Raw genomic sequence first — 19,653 nt, 5'->3', positions numbered from 1 at the left:
TTCAATTGTACAGCTTGGCTGGACGTTACAAAATCTGCGTTCAGGCTATGTGCCTTGGCGTTTAATCAACACAACGTCACTTTTCAATATCTTTAACCTTACTGATAAACAAATCAGTATGGCCCAGAAGGGTGCTGATTATACAATCCTGAGCATTGAGAAACTCGAAAGATTACCAGTGACAATGTCAGAACGACCTGTCAGTGAATGGATAATACATGGGATAATTCATATTCCAATCTCAACCTTCAGGTTTCAATACTGCCAGAAATATATACAGGCTGGCATGTACGAAAAATTGGGAAAAGGGTACATTAAAACAACATGGAACCTGCCCTATTCACATGCATGTGTCAGTAATAAAGGACAGAAAGTGTTTCTTAGTGGCAATAATTGTGCGATGTCACTAAGCGGTACACTTCTGTGTAACGGAATTAGTTTGCATGGAGCCTGTGAAGGAAACTCAAATAACCTTTCATGTCACCAGCTAGGCACACCTGCTACAGAGATAGAACCATTCTTTCAAAGACTCTACAATGGGAGTTACATTCTAATTGTGGACCGCAGATGCTGTAGTCTTATGCCCGGGACTCCTTATCTCGTAACTACGACTGCGAAGGTCAAGTGCTGTGGACGCTTATTGTTCCCCAGCTCCTTTCCAGACAGGGAGGCAAGGGCATGGCCCAACTTGAAAATTACTTCTATTCGAATAGATACTTTAAGCAGAATGAAAACAGTGCTTCTTCAGACGCCGACAAGGCTCACGTCATCAAAAGAAACGTATGATCTCCTAGTCGCAAGGACGACTGCAGAGATACATTCATTGTTATCGACTAATTCCCCCATACATTTCGCAGAAATCCTGAATGAAATCTTAAATATTTCGATTTTTGGCGGACTTCCCCTCATTTTGGGACTAATTGCAGGAATCCTATTCTTAGTCCTCATATTTCGTTATGGCAAACCATGTCACAGACAAAACACCTGCGACAAGGGAAGAAACAATCCTAGCCATTGGATACCGGGACCGGATATCAAAAATCCTGGGACTATCCCGGCTTAGAGACCTGAACATGACTTGGTTTCTATCATTTCGACCAATGTGGCAACGATGTGTTTTACCTGTATTAAGGTGCCTGCTGTGCGGAGAAGAATGCGTGTTAGACACCTGTCTGACACTACAATCGGATGCGCCAATGGATGCAGAAACATTGTTGAGTCCAACAAAGGCTCATGCTTTGTGCTGCCCTCAACGGCTACCAATCCTGATGACGGCATTCGTGGAAGCTTCACCACTACGATTAAGGGGTAGTGAGGTTCAAAATGAAAGCAGCATCGATCAGGTACGACCTTCTGTCAGCAATCCAAATCAAAATGTCAATGGAGACAATCATGCGCACGAATGCATGGTTACACCTATTTCCGAGTTAGTGGAAATCTCCCAGGAAGCTGTTGACAACTTTTTCGAGAGTCTAAATGATATGATGTTCTCACCAGAGCAGAAATAGAGACTTTTGAGCAAGCTCGTACACGGCGTTCCCTGAATTTGACCTTCAACTAGAATAGCAAAATACCATGAACAATTTTCCCTCCAGTTCACGGACAGCAATTTTTTTCAGCAGCCCCAAAATATTTTTGCATATTTTTCGGGACACTATCTTCTGCTTAAAGTAAGGACTATTCTGAGAGAACTAAGTTTTCTACTTTTAGATAGCTTATAGACATTAGCTGCCCGCTGGTATGTTCATAATTATTTTATTCTGTGATGGAATGGTCTCGAAACTTTTTTCTGTATTAAGAGCCATTTCATGTGTAAATTCTCATATACCATTTAGCAATAATGTATACAAATGCGTGATTACTTTAGCATTATTTCACAGCTTGAGTGCATACAATACATGTAAATGCTTTTTTTCCCGTATATTTGATAAATTCAAAATGCATTTATGTATTTTGGGGTGGTAAGGTATACGCGATACTCTACAGTATGTTTTACTATGCATAGATTAGTAACTATGTCCATAGTTAGCGTGGAGTGGGTGTGATGTATTCCTATAGGTTCTGTATCGATCCCCCTATTCCTGACCCTATTCTGGTTAACAAACTAACAAGTTAACTAGCAGCCATCCCATGAGGCAGAAAACCCCCATGATGCAGGAACCGTTATCTGATAAAGCCACACTACGGCACAGGAGCGTGTTATCTGATTAGGTCATAACGCTTGCCATCTAATTAGACAAGCGATATTCCTCCAGCCCCTGATAAGGCATATGGAGTTCTCAAAACAAATCAAACCTATGACACCTTGGGAAAAACCCTGCGGCCATTGTTTTGATTTCACCGAGAACTTCAGCAAAAGAATGTGCTAAGGACCTGGTCGTATGACATCCTTATTGACGTATCTATGTCCATCCTTACGTCAATCTCGGCACCTTAAAGGTATAAATATTACCGATATTGCCCTATGCAAACACACGCGGTGGTGACGAGATCGGAGCAGCCGGACTTGCCGAAGCCCAGAGCAGAGTAGACCCCGCTGGCGCAGCCCCGCCTTCCTGACGCGCTGAGAACGAGAAGCCGTTTTTCTCCTGCCGAGAAATCCAGCTCCGGCGCTTCCGGGTAGCCCTCGCAGGCAGCCTGGAATATCGAGACCAGAGACGAGAGATACCATCCCTCATCCATCCTAGATTCCAGGTACAGAACTGAATAACCCCTCGCAGAGAATTCTTTAGTCAGTCACTTGGCAAAACAAACTTAACTTAAACTGTAACTTTCTATTCCCGCCCACGTATTAGGCTTAGGTCAGGTACACGGGGTAGGCGTAGCTAGAAACACCAGTTGAGTACGATTAGTCAAATGTATATGTGTATGTAATATATTTTATTCATTTTAAACCTTCATATGGCTTAGAAACCATATCAATGTTTTTACAGTATTATTTTATACTTCTGCTTTTAATGTATGCACTTTACTTAATCATAAGTATTGCAATAATAACGATCCATTTCTCTTATACGAGAAAAGAGACTGATCAATAAATAACATCTTTTATTGAACACGCCCGTCTCTTCCTTTTCTCTACAATCTGATGAGACTAAGAATGCACGTACTGACTGAGTAAAATAAATTGCCTTTTGTTTTCACACGACTCTCGAGATACACTCTTGATTAGGGGAGAGCAAAGTTGTCATGTTCTATGGTTGTCAGAAACTAAATCCCTTCTTGTCTATCCAGGGAGGTTCAACTCCTCCTTGCCTATTCGAGAAAGTTTCTAGTGAACTCTGAGCTAGCTGGCAAACCCAAAACTTTAAGTCTAATATCGACAGTAGTAGACCTAGTTAACGTCTGGTCTAGGCCTATACTATTGAAGGTATTATTCCAATGCGCAGAGCCTATTGGGATAATAGGAACTACACTACAGTAATTCCTTTAATGTTGTGTGCTGCCAACCCAGTTGGAGCAGTGACAAGACAAGACAAATGTGACTCAGTTGTTTTCTGTAGATAACTTGTAATTACTTTAATTAAGAAACTTTTTCCTGTTCCAGCTTGTCCGCTCACGTACATTTGGATAGGTTGAAATGACGTGCATGAGCACTCTTTCTTTTCATGAAGTAATCCATGGTCAATCTGTTGTCTCACTTGCTCATATATTTGTTTTTGCTCAACATTTAGTTGTTCTTCCACGTTTCCTAAGTTTGTTACATCTTCTTAAACCTGATACTGCTGTTTCCACCTCATTCATGGTGATTGCTGCTTCGTTTTCAACAATTGGTTGTCCTAGTGTATCTTGACTCCGCGCAGTAGAACTTTGACTGTCTTGAGAACTGTCTCTAGCAATCTCAGCTGCAATTGTAGCTTCTTGATCAATTTAATCGTTCAACATTTTCACATAATTTGCAAAAGCACTGCATTGTATGCTATCTTTACAAGCATTAACGGAATCTTCATAGCTCTGGAAATCTCCAAGTAATTCCAGTTCTGAACGCCATAGTTTGAATAGTTGTAAAAGAGCTAAATAGTAAAATTCCCTTTTATCAGCAGTGTCACAACTCCGCTTCCTGTGATTAATCAAATTTCCTTTCGTTTGTTTCACCAAACATCCTTCGGGACCAATTACTCCATATTTTCCATCATTGATGTTCTCTGTAGTATTCCGTTTAAAAGTATAGTTTTGCAGCACTTCATAGAGACACATGTTCTCAAGATGATGACTTCTGTTTGGGTAATATGTATCCAACATATTTGTTTTCAAAATATCTGTACTTTCTGGATCTTTTGCTGCTAAATATTCAATTTCTTGTACAGATTTCACGTACTCGATTTCGCATTGCTGCAAGACCTAGAGTCACATAAATGATTCTTCTAGATTTGGAGTATAGACTTGCAGATGATAACCGATCTGAGCATTCATATGCTCCGATTTCTCGATGCGATAACATCTTCAAATTGAAACTGTATTATTTCTTACTTAGAGTCTTCTCGTGAGAAATCGCTTCCCACATTTCTTTCAATTCTGTCTTTTCTGATTTTGTAATATAAGATGTTACATATCGAGCAACAGCAATGGAATGGTCCGCAACATATTGAATATCCATGTTAGCATTCCACATGGATAAAATAACTGGGTTGTAGTCATTTATGTATTTTGACTCTTCATTTCTTCTTAAGTTGTATGTATTTTTTGGGGACTTTCTTGTGATAGTATGTCGCAAAGATGACATAAAACTGTTCACTCTTCCTTTCGATATTATAGGACGAGGAAATCCAAAACGACATTTGGTGTAGAACTTGTCCTTAGATTTGTACTTTTGTCGACAGTATTTTCCACATCGGTGGCTTTGGAATCGTAACACTTGTGCTCTTCTGTGCTTTTGGGTACAGCACATGTTGCATGTTGCATATTGTTCAATAAAACTCAAAACAGTATCATCCGCTCTCTGTTCCAAATTTGGGAGCGTCCTTAATCCATAACAGCATATGTAAATGAGGAGCACATCTTGCTTGATACTCCTTTCTCCAAAAGAAATCCACAACTTCTCCAAGAGGAGGATTTTTTTATTGCAGATAAAAGACATCATAGCCTCAAATCTATGATTGAAATACCTGCATACATTAACAGGATCCAAAGAGCACAATTCTCCAGGTGTCTTGTATTCAATGTTTTTTATATTCGAATTTGCCTCTCGAAGAAATTCTAGTAAATCATCCCAAGCGTACTCAGTGCAGCTCAGGGTAAGGAACCATGTTGGAGTTCCTAGGTTCTGTAGCATACATTTCATTTCTACATGACGACGGTACCAATATTCATTAGTCCCACGCTGACATGCCATCACATGAATGAGCTGAGATTCTAGATGAGCATCTCTCTGGTGCACTTTATCCATAAAATCTTTTGCAGATACATTTTGCAGATGTATTCCAGTTTTTAGAATATGATTCACTGCATATGAAAGTCCTGACAAGTCACTTTCAAACAAAAGATGAAATATATAAGGGATACATTGTCGAAATCTTGGATCTTCTGCATATAATCTTGTTGTCTGATATTCAGATGCAGGAATCTGCACAGGACGTTCATCATATGGTCCTCCTTTTCCAGTTAGGAACAACTGTGAAAAACAACCAGCTTCCAAGCTCTCTTCCCATACACTCATGGGACTTCCTTTTGCTTTTTTCATTTGGAACAAATCAATAGGGTTTCCCATCACTTCTTTTGAATGAGGTGGATGCACACTGTAATGTTCATAGATTTCTTCACATCTTAACATATCCACTTTTTCGATTTGTCCACTTGACGTTTCAGTATCTTCTGCTAAAACTATTTCTTCTTCTCCTATATAAACATTCTTATAGTATGTATTGTTTTTTAGCAAATACAATGTTGCCTTTTGCACTTTCCTAACATCCACTAACTCCTGCCAGATTTTTTTATTCTTAGTCGGCACACCATTAACAAGAATAACTAGTGGGTCACTTTCTACACTGTCTACACCAATAGTTTCAATATTTTTCTTTAAATCTAACGGTAAATACACAACTCTTCCTTTTAATCCTCTTTTTAAATCTGAAGGGGGCAATTTACCTGTTTTAGGCTCCATACGAACAATAGCCTGAAACGGGTGCACACATTCATTGAATGAGAATAGACACATAGGTATTGAGATCTGTCAGTTCTGGAGGAACAGCAACTAACTCTAAATTATTATGCACAGCTCTAGCAGGCATTCTATTCGCATCTAATTTGTTATAACAATATTTACAAATACACTTCACTTTTTAAATACAGATCAACACTCCTAGTCTGATTTTTGTAGTGAGTTTGGCGACAACAAATACAAGAAAAATGTGACCTTTCACCTGAAATCATCTTAAACTTTGTAATTTCATTTTCAAAATTTTTTGTACAATTTTGTTCAACATTCTCTACAACATTTTCTTCTAGTAATGTCTGAGTTTCTTCACTCTCTCCTTCTGGACCAAAGTAACAAAACTCAATATCATCACAAACCTTTTTCACATCTGATACTGACCCACGTAAAAGAGCAGTGTTCAACTCATTTAACTTTAGTGCTGGACTTTTTGCATAATACAATCTTCTCACTAACTTCCGCATTTGAGTATGATGTACTGCCAACATCCTGAAGTGGTGAAAACACTTTGACATACTTTCCTAGAAAGACAAACCAGAGAATGACCTTGCAAACCAGTGTGTTTTCTCACTCTGCAAGGGTGTAGTCCTTGCAACACCTTCATCTTTTGTTTAACACTTTGTTGACAATATGCTTGTAAGAAATTACGTAATTTATCAATAGATTCTTGTCGTACACTACAAATACTACTACAATTCCAAGTGTACACTGGGGCTTTAGGACGTCTGCCTAGAACTTCATCAGCTATCACTTCTTCTACATTTCTAAGAACCATTTGCTCTTTCTCAATTGGACAACCATGTTTAACCTCATAAGCTCGACCACTGGTGTCAACTGCATGCAACAAATCATTGCTCTGTAAATAACTCTCTTCATTAAAAAAAGGCTCTGAACTTGAACTGTGTTTCCATTGCCCTAAAAAATATCACAAAAATTACTTCTGTTAATTATTCTTTTCCTCTTACTTTTGGCCTTCATTAAATGGATTGGTTGCCTCTCCACCTTGTCTGTGGGAATAAAACACGGAGATACGGACCTGGAAAAACCGCCCTATGTTCTCTCGACAGAAGGCCAGTACCGGGAACGACCTTCTTTCCTGCCGGAGGTCACTCGAAGATTATGACGTACCTTGGATGCCTTGATGAAAACAGTGTTCCTCATACACTGCCCCGCCTAAGCTGAGACGCGAAGACGTGCTGAGACACGCTGTGGCTGTAGTACTTCCATTGTGGCCGAAGAGTAAGTTACAGCGATGTAATCAACGCTTGAAGCCGTCACTGCTACCAGCAGCGGTAAGACCCAGGCGGTCCTTCTATATCCTACTTTTCCACTCTGGACTGGGCTGGGCTGGGCTCGGCTTGACTGAGCAAGGGAGGAGAGAGCAATTTGGAACCGAACGAAGGCTGCAGCAGCGGAAAACACTTCCGTATTCAGTATTTTCACTTGAAGTTCCACTGCTCCGTTGTAGAATGATCCTGGGTGGTTTCATTTATTTTTTGGCGCTGTGGATGAGAGTTGAGTGCTGGATACTGTCTGTAGGACATCAAGACTTTATGGAAGCACAGCTCAAGTGTTAAGCATCAAGCACCAAGCATCAAGCATTACTTAAGCTGGCGTATTTGATTTGCTATTGAGTAGCGTGGGGGGCGCGCTTGCACTGACCAGCGATTGCCGTGGGGGGAATGGCTCCTCAGTCCTTCATCCCGCCATGAGGGGAACGGCTTGCACTACAGCGCGATCGCCGTAAGGGGAATGGCCTACATTTCCCAGCAGCCTTCTTGTGGCGCAGGACCTTGGCGTCACTGCTGCACCGCAACAAGCCCTCAAAGCGCTCCCGCTCCCATGCAACGCGGGACGCGCGCGGGCGGTGCCGGACTAAGCCCGGGCAAAGGGTGGGCCGTCTGTGGCCGTCAGGGGCCGGAAGAGGCTGGGCTGGGCCCCCCCTTTTTGAGAACAGCGTTTGAAATATTGAGGGCGCGATAGTTCCTATCTTTACTGACTCGGGCCGATGAGAGAAGAGGTGGCGCTTTTGACTGTGAGTGACCGGGATGGGCCACTACCCCAAAAACTTTGCCTTCTGTATAAATAGGGGGGTGGAGTTGGGTTGTTTGACAAATTGGTCAGTAGGGGTGGCTTTGATTTGTTACACAGATTGTCATTGGGGCTTGGAGTTGCATTTCGGTTGTGTTTGCACACTAGTCATCCTATTCTGTAGACCCTTAACAGACTTTTAACATAATGGCTAGTACTGTGCAAACAAGGTAATCTAAATTGGGTCATAATACCCCACCTAACCCCCGTTTGGTGACCAAACAAAAGGGAACTTTCCCCCCTACAATTGTACAGCCCACTGCAATTGACAGAATGTTGCGAAAAGCCATTGGTGTGGTATCTAGCGAAATAGAGAGCACCGACAGACGCTTATCACTAACCCCGCAAATTGACCTCACCTCCATGTCTCAAGAGCCTGAGACCGACGTTATGGTTAACTCCCCACAGAATTTACTAGTGTCGCCAGTCGTGGAGATCCCCTGCGCCCAGATGGTGAATAAAGACAATCTTGAGAAAACCAAAGCCGGGAGAAAGGCACCTATCACCAAGAAAAAGAGGGCCAGCCTTAGGAAACTCAGGCATAAGAAAGACAAAACTATTCCTGTCCAGACTGAAGCAATTAGTGTGGAAGCAGGGGAGAATGAGGGGCACGTACCGCAATCGCAAGCACCCCCTAGCTGGGTGTCCCAATTAATAACTGATCTGCAAAGTCACTTTGAGCAAGTTGTTAACACGCAGATGAAACTAATTGTGAGTCGGTTAGATAAAGTAGTAACTCTACTGAAAACGAGGGGGCGGGGGCCAGGGTGGTACTATGCCCTCTACCACTGTAGTCAACCCTAATGCTCCCGAGACTATTCCTGGTAACTTGCCCGCAGTACAATCTAGCAGACCTCTAGTTGTGCAAACAACCTCTATTATGGACCCAACACTACCTTTAATTCCCCAACAGCCAAGTATTAGTAGTGTCCCCAATAGAAGTACCCCGAGTATAGGTGAGGGAATCACCGCCCCATCTACAACTATCGCACAAGTCCTAACGCACAAGCGGACTACCCCAGAACCCCCATCGATGTGCCAACCAAGAGGGCCCCCCTCCAAGGCGATCACTAATCAATTACCATGCATAAATTTACCCCCAGAGGCATCCCCATATGTAGTTATACTCACGGGGGTGCCAGAGCAGAAGCCAGACCATGCAGAATCTTACGTTGAACTAAAGAATAAGACCGTGTTTTGGCTGAATAGGAATAGGCCGTTTTCAGAGAATGAACAGGGGGAAATTTTGTTTGCTCGGAGGGTGAGCTGGTTGGGGAATAGGCACAAGGACATCACTGGTAATTGTGTGGTAGTAAATTTTAGGGACCGCAGAGTAGTCGACCACATATAAAGAGGGGGCCCTGTAAACCAATTAAGTAATATAAGACCTTTGCCCTTGGGTTACTTCTATCTGATGGGAACTTTGAGTCACAGCCAAGGTCCCGCACATCTAGGAAGAATGGATAGTTTTAATGACGGGACGGGCCTTTGCCATCCAATGCCAGGTGTTTTTCCGGGTAACCAGGGTGTACTGAGCCTGAGGAATAGATTTGACCCCTTGATGTCACTAGAGGAGCTTGATTGACTAAAGAGCAACAGAGCTCTTTCCAAGAAGTTCTCACAGGAAGAGGGAAGCTTCTCTAATACCCCCCAGGTTGCATCCCTATCCCCCCACCCCGCACTGAAGGTGTCCACTAGGTATGAGGGTGGCCTAAGTTGGGGCTTTCAGTTGAAGCATAAGAATGACAACTGGAATTTCCCAACATTAGAGGAGGTCGCCCCAAAAACGGAGTACCCTGCTAGGAGCCCTGTTGATCCCACTATTGCTTCCCCTGTCTTAGGATACTCTTCCAGACTTTTGGCCAGGATAACAGGGAGAGGATGCACTGGGGTTAGATCAAACCTCCCTGCCTCCTCAGTGGCTAGTGAGCCAATTTAACCTCTCAAGGCTCAATGATGGTTTAAATGGCGAAAGACCAATTGATAAAACCCCCGTGACACCTCAGCCTACAAAGAGACAAATTCAGAGGGGGCTCAAACTAGTATCGTGGAATATAGCTGGTTTGTCAGCCAAATTTGATAACCAAGAATGGAGGCAGTACATCACCGGGTTCCAGGTCATTTGTTTGCACGAAACCTGGGTGGTAGACTGCAGCCCCTTTCACTTAGCGGGGTACAAGTGTTTCTCTGTGCCTGCCCAGAAATCAGTGTCGGGCGAGCTATGGGAGGACTATTTATATTTGTGGACTTGCAGACGGAGGGAGTGTGGACTAACTTAAATTGGCGCTCAAATAACATGCAGGCTCTTGGGTTCCTTATAAATGGGTTAAGTGTGATATTGATTAATTTGTATAATGCTGTTGCAACTAAGTGTAGAGACACCATGGAGGAAGGGGGCGGTGGCCCCGTTTGTGGTAATAGCTGGTGACTTTAACTGTCATTTGTGCCCTAACCTATCACCTTTCAACGAAGAGTGGTCTCATTGCCCGGTAGAGGAAGGCCCGCATTTTGAGCACACAAGGGAGGGGATTGAATTAGGTAAGGTACTGAAAAGCCATGCCCTGGAACATACCATTGATCTGGTTGCTATTGGAAGGGAAGGAGCTGTTAATCCAACCTTTAAGGGTAGAGGGTGCAGCTCTTACATATATTACATTGTGGTTTCTAGACTATTTAAGGACTGGATAACAGGGGTCGAGATTGAATGGAGTGTATTTAGTGACCAGAACCCTCTAGTTCTTGAGATAATAGACCTGCCCGCCAGAAGAGGTAGGAGAGGGGTGGTGGCAGGCAGTATTGAGAAGGTAACGGACCAGGGTAGACGACTCAGATGGTCTAAAGTTGATGGGGATGCCTTTTATAAATCCCTAATGGAAAGAGGGAAAGAATCGATTGGGGAGTGTTTAGATCTCTCCGTGGAGGGGCCCTCTGTGGTTAGGGCAATTGAGGCAGTGGCGCATCTGATAGATGGTTTATTAAAAACCACTACGCTTGGGAGGGCTAATACCACCTCCAGATGGTTTGACAAAGATTGCTCTCGAGCACAGAAAGCTCTAAAAAGTAGCCTGAAAACCCTTCCATGGGATAAGTTAAGAATTGCGCAGTGTAGAACTGCAAACAAAAAGGCGATTAAAGGCAGGAAGACCTCCCTTCAATCACAAACCTGGGAAGACCTAAGGGACGCTGCAGATAGAAGGGACATGACTGCGTTCTGGAAAATAATAAATAACCTCTGTTTCCAGGACACTAACACCCCAGAAATTGGCACAACCATCTTGCCGGAACTATGGTATGACCATTTCAAAGGCCTGTATAACCATACGGAGGAGAACAATCAGGACGTTGAGAGGGGCTGCCAGTGGGTCTCCTCGGTACAATTTACGTTGGAGGAAATTGTAGTGGGTATCCAGGGACTTACACGAAATAAAGCGCTGGGACCAGATGGTATCCCACCAGATCTTTTTTTAAGTAATGTAGAACTGTGGGCCCCTATCCTTACAAGGGTGATAAACGCGCCTGTCACAACTGGCCTCACGCGCTCATGGTCATCGGCAACAATAGTCCCCATTTTCAAAAAAGGGAATAGGGATAATCCTGAGTGTTATCGACCTATATCGCTGATTGATGTGACAGCTAAAGTCCTGGGTCGAGTGGTTCTAATGCGCCTCATGGACTGGACCGACGAACACCAAATTATTACTGATGCCCAGTATGGGTTCAGGGCAGGGAGGTCAACGACGGACCAGTTTCTGAACCTTTCTTTATTGGTGGCCAAATATACTATAGCTAGTAATGAAGCGGTATATTTAGGGTTCATAGATCTCACTGCAGCGTTTGATCATGGTAACAGAGAGAAGCTGTGGGCCCCGATGAACAGATTGGGGGTTGATCAGGGTTTGGTAAATATTCTTAGAGCATTGCACTGGAACACCACCGCCAAAGTGCGTTTCATCCAGGAGGGGGGCACCACGGAACCTTTCCCCTGCACTAGCGGGGTAAGACAGGGATGTATTCTGGCCCCTTTTCTGTTCACCTTGTATATTAATAATTTAGATCAGGCGCTAGGTAAGCTAAAGGTGGATTCCCCAAGAGTAGGTACCCGACCCGTCCCAGTGTTGTTGTACGCAGACAATGCTGTACTCTTAGCCCGCACCCCAAAGGGGCTGCAGTGTCTGATAGACGGGTTTGTTAGTTTTATGGATACCCTAGATTTATCGGCTAACCTAACCAAGTCCTATGTTATGTTGGCTGGAACTAAACCCTGTAAGAGGTTTTCTTATAAAATAGGCGCACATAAAATAGGGCAGGTACAGACCTTTTCCTATCTTGGCCTGCTATTCGATGGGCTTTTAAATTTTAAAACATTACTTGAAGAGCGGTGTACTACGTTAGTGGCCTCGACCGGTGCTATAATGAATTATGGACGCAGGCTGGGTCGGTGGTCACCGGAACAAATAATGAATTTGTATGGCTCAATATGTTGCTCAAAAGTTGTCTACGGGTCTGAAGTTTGGGGTTTTGTAAATGCCCACCAGTTACAGATGGAGAAGAACAAATATCTGAGAAAGGTGCCCAAAACCCCACAAAGCATACCCGCCCTTATTATTCATGAGGAATTGGGTAGGGTATACATTGAGGATTTGGTAAAGGTCAGGCCCCTTATGGCTTGGCTTAAGATTTGGACCAACACGGAGGCAGACCTGAGCAGACAAATCATTAGAGATTGCCTCAACAGGGATAAAGGAATGAGTATCCCATGGTTAAAGTATGTGAAGACTTCCCTTTAGGGAATTGCCTGTAAGGATCTTTTTACAAAGCCAACGGAAATTACCCCTCAAGATAAAATCAGAGTCAAGACAATTTTCTTGGATCAGGTAGCCTCACGTAGAGCAGCAGTGGAAGGAGGCAAACCCACAGTCTGTGCTCACAGTATGGTTAAGACAGGGGAGGGCATGGAACCTTATCTCGCTCTGATGTTTAATGTGCAGGATAGATTTTTAATGACCCGTTTTAGGCTCAACCTTTTACATCACCTACTGGCCGATCCACCAGGTTTTACTTTAACTGTTGAGCAGAAGGGTGCCTGCGGCTGAGACAATCGGTCTCCGCAGGCCACCCTTCATTTTGTATTATTATGCCCATTTTATGTATTACCCAGGCGCAGTTTTTTTGTAGGTATTTTAAAACAGGCCAAGTTCAGACATGCTAAGGTCGCCCTATTATTCTTGCAAAGGGCCAATGATTCACGGACATTGTTTTGTATTATGAATTTTATTAAGGTTGCTCTTAGGCTAAGGAATACAAGAGGGTTGTGCTGAATGAATTTTCCACCAATTATTCCTGATCAACTTTTTTGCGGGCAGGTGATGTTCATGAATTGTATTTTAATTGTTTTTTATCTGTATAAATATGTACTTTTATGGTGTTTTTTAAATACCGAATAAAGGATTATTATTATTATTATTATATTGAAATGGATTGGTTTATCTAGTGATTGAATTCTCTTCAATACTAAAATGAAGAGTTTCCTCTTTACTTCAAAAGCCTTTTCAACAATGGATTCGATATGCTTCTTCTTTTTATAAAATTGTGTTCTCTTTTTATATTTATTTGTGTGTTTCAGTAAATTATGGACAACTCTGTTGTAAAATAATTTTTTGCGGATTTTTTTATGTTGATTTTCTCTTCTTTTACTATATGTTTTATCCTTTGTTTTTACATAGCTTTTTTTGCCTTTCCTATTCTTTGCACTTTTTTTTGTGCTTGGAAAATTTTCACTGCTTTAAACATTTGCATTTTTTTTTTGAATCTATTAATATTTTGTATGAAGTCTTCTGTAGTCTTACCAGAAATTTTTCTCTTTTTAGCCACATTATGTTGTTCTTCCAATACTTGTGCTTGAGATTTTTTCAAGTAAGTATCCTTTTTCTGACTTTTTCTTCTTTCTTTCTGCGGCATGATAACTTTATTTTAACGATGATAAACAGTATCTGTAAAAAATAAACATAAAGAAGTATTTATTAATAACTTTAAAAAATTATACATTTTAATTACAATACAAACACATTTCATACAAATTCTGACTAAAAAACTGTAGACCTGAAGCACAACTGTGAAGGTGATAAGAGCACTACATACAGAATGCATAGCAGTTTGAAGCACTCCATAACACTAGAACCTGAAGCACTTTATGAGTACATGCATATTTACTAAATGATCACAATACTATAAGGAAAGACACTGAGTGAATTCATAATTGGTTCACTTTTACTTTAGTAAATAGATTACTACATGGTACATAAACAGTCACTATGGTTTTGCAACAGTACAGATTTAGAATTTACAGTAGTGCAGTGTTGTTTCTCTAGTGTATGGAGTCGTGCTGAGGTACTGTTGTAGGGTAGTGCAGTGGTATTTCAGTAGTGTAGGATGTCGTTCTGGCGAAGATTTAAGGTTTAGGGTAGTGTAACATTAGTGTAGGGGGTCATGCTAGGGTAGTGTTTTAGAGTTTAGGGTACTACACTGGTGATTCGGTAGTGTAGGTGGTTCTACTGGGGGTAGATTTAGGGTTTATGGTAGTGCAGTGGTCTTTGTGTAGTGTAGGGGGTCCTGCTGGAACAGTGTTCTAGGAGAAGTGTGGCTCACCGATTAGAGCGGCAGATCCTGAGGCAGAGGTCTGGCCCGGGACATGGGTTCAATTCCCGACGCGGCAGGATCTTGGGCTCAATGTCCACGGACTCGATAATTCTCGCCTCGGTGCCTACTCTAATCATGGGTCCCACTCTGCAACTCTGGGCAATAGCTTGCTTAATCTTCACAACGGCCCGAAAGCGCTAGGATGCCTGGCTTCAGCTTGGGGGTGCCCAGTAGGGGGCATCTCACAGGGAAAGCCAGGAAGGGTTCCACAGCAGTATACAGCGCCAGGATGCCTGAAAGGTAATAGTGCGCTTTACAAGTATACATACATTTACATTTACATTTACATAGTGCAATGGTGTTTACATAGTGTACGGGGTCATGCTAGGGATAGTGTTTTAGGATTTAAGATGCAGTGGTGTTTGTGTATTGTAGGGGGTCATGCTGGGGTAGTGCAATGGTGTTTGAGTAGTGTAGAGGGTCGTGCTGGGGTACTGTTCTAGGGTAGTGCAGTGTTGTTTATGTAGTGTATGGGGTCATAATAGGGATAGTGTTTTAGAGTTTAAGGTAGTGTTGTGGTGTTTGTGTAGTGTATGGAGTCGTGCTGGAATAGTCTTTTACGGTAGTGCAGTAGTGTTTGGGTAGTGTACGGGGTCATGCTGGGGTAGTTTTCTAGGATAGTGCAGTCGTGTTTGGGTAGTGTAGGAGGTCGTGCTGGGATAGATTTATTGTTTAGGGTGGTGCATTGGTTTTTGAGTAGTGTACGGGGTTGTGCTGGGTAGTGTTTTAGTGTTTAGGGTAGTACAGTGGTGTTTATGTAGTGTAGGGGGTCATACTAGAGGTAGATTTAGAGTTTAGAGTAGTGCACTGTTTTTTGTGTAGTATAGAGGGTCGTGCTGTGGTAGTGTTTTAGGGTAGTGCAGTAGTGTAGGGGGTCGTGCTGGTGTAGATTTAATTTAGTGGGCCGCGCTGTTATAGTGTTTTAGAGTTTAGGGTTGTCCATTGGTAAATGGGTAGTATAGGAGGTCGTGCTGGGGTAGTGTTCTAGGGTAGTGTGTGGTGTTTATGTAGTGTACAGGGTCATGGTAGCGTTTAGGCTTTAAGGTAGTGCAGTGGTGTTTGTGTAGTGTAGGGGGTCGTGGTAGGGTAGTGTTCTAGGAAATAAAGTGGTGTTTGGGTAGGGTAGGATGTTGTGCTGGGGTAGATTCTAGGTTTAGGGTAGTAAAGTGGTGAATAGGTAGTGTAGGTGGTCAGGCTGGAGGTAGATTAAGGGTTTACAGTAGTGCAGTGGTGTTTGGGTAGTGTAGGAAATCATACTGGGGGTAGTGTCACTGCAAGACTACATGTACGTATTTGTCTGCAAAAACATCAAGCATGCATTCCATATATTTCAGAACTGCATTTTACTATTAATACTAAACTCATTTTGGAAGCACATAACCAATGACTATTTTCTAATTCTACCAAAATGTGAGAACACAATACCTTTTTAACCAATTACATGTCGGGAAACACATGAACTACCAAAATGCTTCTCTCAGAGTGATTCCTAAATGCACAGACTCACTGTGTAATTCTAGACAAATAACAATATTTCTTATAAATACAGTAGTAGGATACTATAGTGGTGTTTGGGTAGTGTAAGGGGTCCTGCTGTGATAGATTTAAGCTTTAGAGTAGTGAAATGGTGATTAGGTAGTATAGGGAGTCATACTGGGGTAGTGTTCTAGCAAAGTGTAGTGGTGTTTATGTACCATAGGAGATCATGCTAGAGATAGTTTTTAGGCTTTAAGGTAGTGCAGTGGTGTTTGTGTAGTGTAGGGGGTCGTGGTAGGGTAGTGTTCTAGGAAATAAAGTGGTGTTTGGGTAGTGTATGAGGTTGTGCTGGGGTAGATTTAAGGTTAAGGGTAGTAAAGTGGTGAATAGGTAGTGTAGGTGGTCAGGCTGGAGGTAGATTAAGGGTTTACAGTAGTGCGGGTTTACAGTAGTGCAGTGGTGTTTGGGTAGTGTAGGAAATCATACTGGGGGTAGTGTCACTGCAAAACTACATGTACTTATTTGTCTGCAAAAACATCAAGCATGCATTCCATATATTTCAGAACTGCATTTTACTATTAATACTAAACTAATTTTGGAAGCACATAACCAATGACTATTTTCTAATTCTACCAAAATGTGAGAACACAATACGTTTTTAACCAATTACATGTCGGGAAACACATTAACTACCAAAATGCTTCTCTCGGAGTGATTCCTAAATGCACAGACTCATTGTGTGATTCTAGACAAATAACAATATTTCTTATAAATACACTAGTAGGATACTATAATGGTGTTTGGGTAGTGTAAGGGGTCCTGCTGTGATAGATTTAAGCTTTAGAGTAGTGAGATGGTGATTAGGTAGTATAGGGAGTCATACTGGGGGGTAGTGTCATTGCAAGACTACATGTACTTATTTGTCTGCAAAAACATCAAGCATGCATTCCATATATTTCAGAACTGCATTTTACTATTAAAACTAAACTCATTTGGGAAACACATAACCAATTACTATATTCTAATTCTACCAATATGTGAGAACCAATTACATGTCGGGAAACACATGAACTACCAAAATGCTTCTCTCAGAGTGATTCCTAAATGCACAGAAGACTCACTGTGTGATTCTAGACAAACAACACTATCCCTTCTATTATACCAAAACACATTTCATAGTGTAGAATAAGTACTGCATTTTAATGTAGAAACATCACTCATTTTGCAAATACATAAAAAAATAACTGTTTTCTAATTCTACCAAAACATTATAACAGCATAGTTATCTGTGTGCAAACACATAACATAAACACATTCTTATCTCAGAATACTTTCTAAATGCACATACACTCACAATAAAATTCTAGAGAAAAAAGTATTCCCTGCACTTTAGCAGGACAAACACATTACTCTGATTAAAATCATAATGCACCACATACATTCCATCACAAATTAATAATTCACCTTTCCAATTGTTTTGTAGAATAAGAAGTATGTCAGTAACACAGCAGATTTTCTTATTCAGAATCTGTTTTCAACACCTCACCAGAACCATAGAATGGCAGAGCTTCCCTCTCATTTTGAACACATATACACCTTCACATCAAATCACATTGCTTCCCACATTAATTCTAAACCAAACACACATTTCTATTGGTTAAACATTTCAATCCTTTCCAAACGACATACGTTTCAACCCTACCCCTATTCTGCCTTCTGCCTGTTACCATAGAAACACTTCATGGAACACTGAACTAAGCACACAGGTCAAACGTTAATCACACAATGTTGCTAATCAAAACAGCAAGTGTGCTTGACTTTTCAATATACCAGCTTATTTTATGTAACGTTCTTTTCTATCAGTTTTTGTTAACCAATAGGAATCAGGCTTTTAAAAAACAGAAACATGCACCCTAGTGTTCTGTGTAGAATGTTCTCAAACAACCAATCATTTATCTTCTTTTTTCAACACTACATCATATACACCATTTTATAAAAATCTTAGTTTTCAAACTGCCATTTCATTTACAGGGACCATCTGAGTGCATCCAGACCTCCTTTCAAGATGCTTAGAGTGTGGATTGAGGGACACAGCTATATTTTCTGGAGCCAAAGGTATGCAGAACACAAAGGAAATCACAAAGACCTAGGTTTACCAAATGTAGACATTAAACGGATTGGACAGAGAGGGTTAAAGTGGCACCAATTGCTGCCATTGGTGAAATCCTTTTTGCATCTCCAACACCCTGACCTCATAATTGTGCACTGTGGTGGCAATGACCTAGGCACTTTGACTGGGGTAGGTCTGGAAATGCTTATGAAGGACACCTTTGGAGAATTGATGTCAGTTTTCCCCCAAACTGCCTTTGTCTATTCTAACATATGCCAAAGGCAGAAATGGAACTGGTCCAATCAATTTTGTCCACAGTTTGAGAAAACTAGGAAACATGTGAATAAATCTGTTTCTGCTTTTCTCCGAAACTATAGAATGGGGTCCATATACCACAACAATCTGCGTTTCAATATGCAAGGCATCTATAGGAGAGATGGTGTACATTTTACAGATGAAGGAAACCGAGTCTTCCTCTTGAACTTTAGACTCTGCATCGGTACTTGTAGGTACTAAAATGTCTCAATAAACACAATGGCTCTTTTTAGAGCCACCTAACAACTAAACATATAAGCTTGATGTATACCTGAAAAATATTATTTGTTTTTGGCTTGGAGTCGCGCACCCTACAGATTGAGGCGTGCATCCAATGCGTGCACACCAGAGGCCGCACTGAGCGCCACGCTGGGTGCGCGACTCCTAATTTTACCGTAAACAAATTAGCCCCTATCAGTAATTTTTATTATCCCCGGGGACCCCATCCCCCGGGGCTTATATGATATGTTGGATACCGTGGGGGGAGCCCCAATGCCCCCACGGTCCCCGCTGGCTCCCCACGTCCTTCGGGAGCCGACATTGCTTTTCCTCAGGGAGAGCAGCTAACATGATGCTCCCCCTGAGGAAAAGCAATCTGCTTTCCTATTTAGAAGAGAGAGCAGGTTTCCTGCTCTCTCTTCCAAATAGAAAAGCAGTTTGCAATGACAGGGTGGAAGCCATGAGGCTCCCGTCCTGCCATTGCAAACAGCAGTGTTCTGGGGTGGGCACCCCGGGACACTGCAGGCGCGGGCCCTGGGGGGGTGGAAGTCCCCAGGGCCATCTTGGGCTCCAGGAGAGGGGCCACGCGGCCCCC

The 19,653-nt window shown here is 42.1% G+C and overlaps 1 protein-coding gene across 3 annotated transcripts in view; it reads right to left on the bottom strand.

Annotated features, from left to right (window-relative positions):
• C1_1H1orf146 (chromosome 1_1 C1orf146 homolog) overlaps positions 1-19,653 on the bottom strand; it is a 378,199-nt gene that overhangs the window by 92,371 nt on the left and 266,175 nt on the right. For 2 of the 3 annotated variants that reach the window (XR_013595255.1, XR_013595252.1), the window contains exon 5: positions 14,089-14,232. The exons of the other annotated variant lie outside the window; for it this stretch is intronic. The gene's annotated coding sequence lies outside the window, so the exon portion shown is untranslated. The remainder of the gene's footprint in view (positions 1-14,088; positions 14,233-19,653) is intronic. 3 annotated transcript variants of the gene reach the window in all.

The sequence above is a fragment of the Lissotriton helveticus genome, chromosome 1_1 (genome assembly GCF_964261635.1).
Source record: "Lissotriton helveticus chromosome 1_1, aLisHel1.1, whole genome shotgun sequence".
NCBI lineage: Eukaryota > Metazoa > Chordata > Amphibia > Caudata > Salamandridae > Lissotriton > Lissotriton helveticus.
This window is presented reverse-complemented; position numbering and strand designations above follow the sequence as displayed.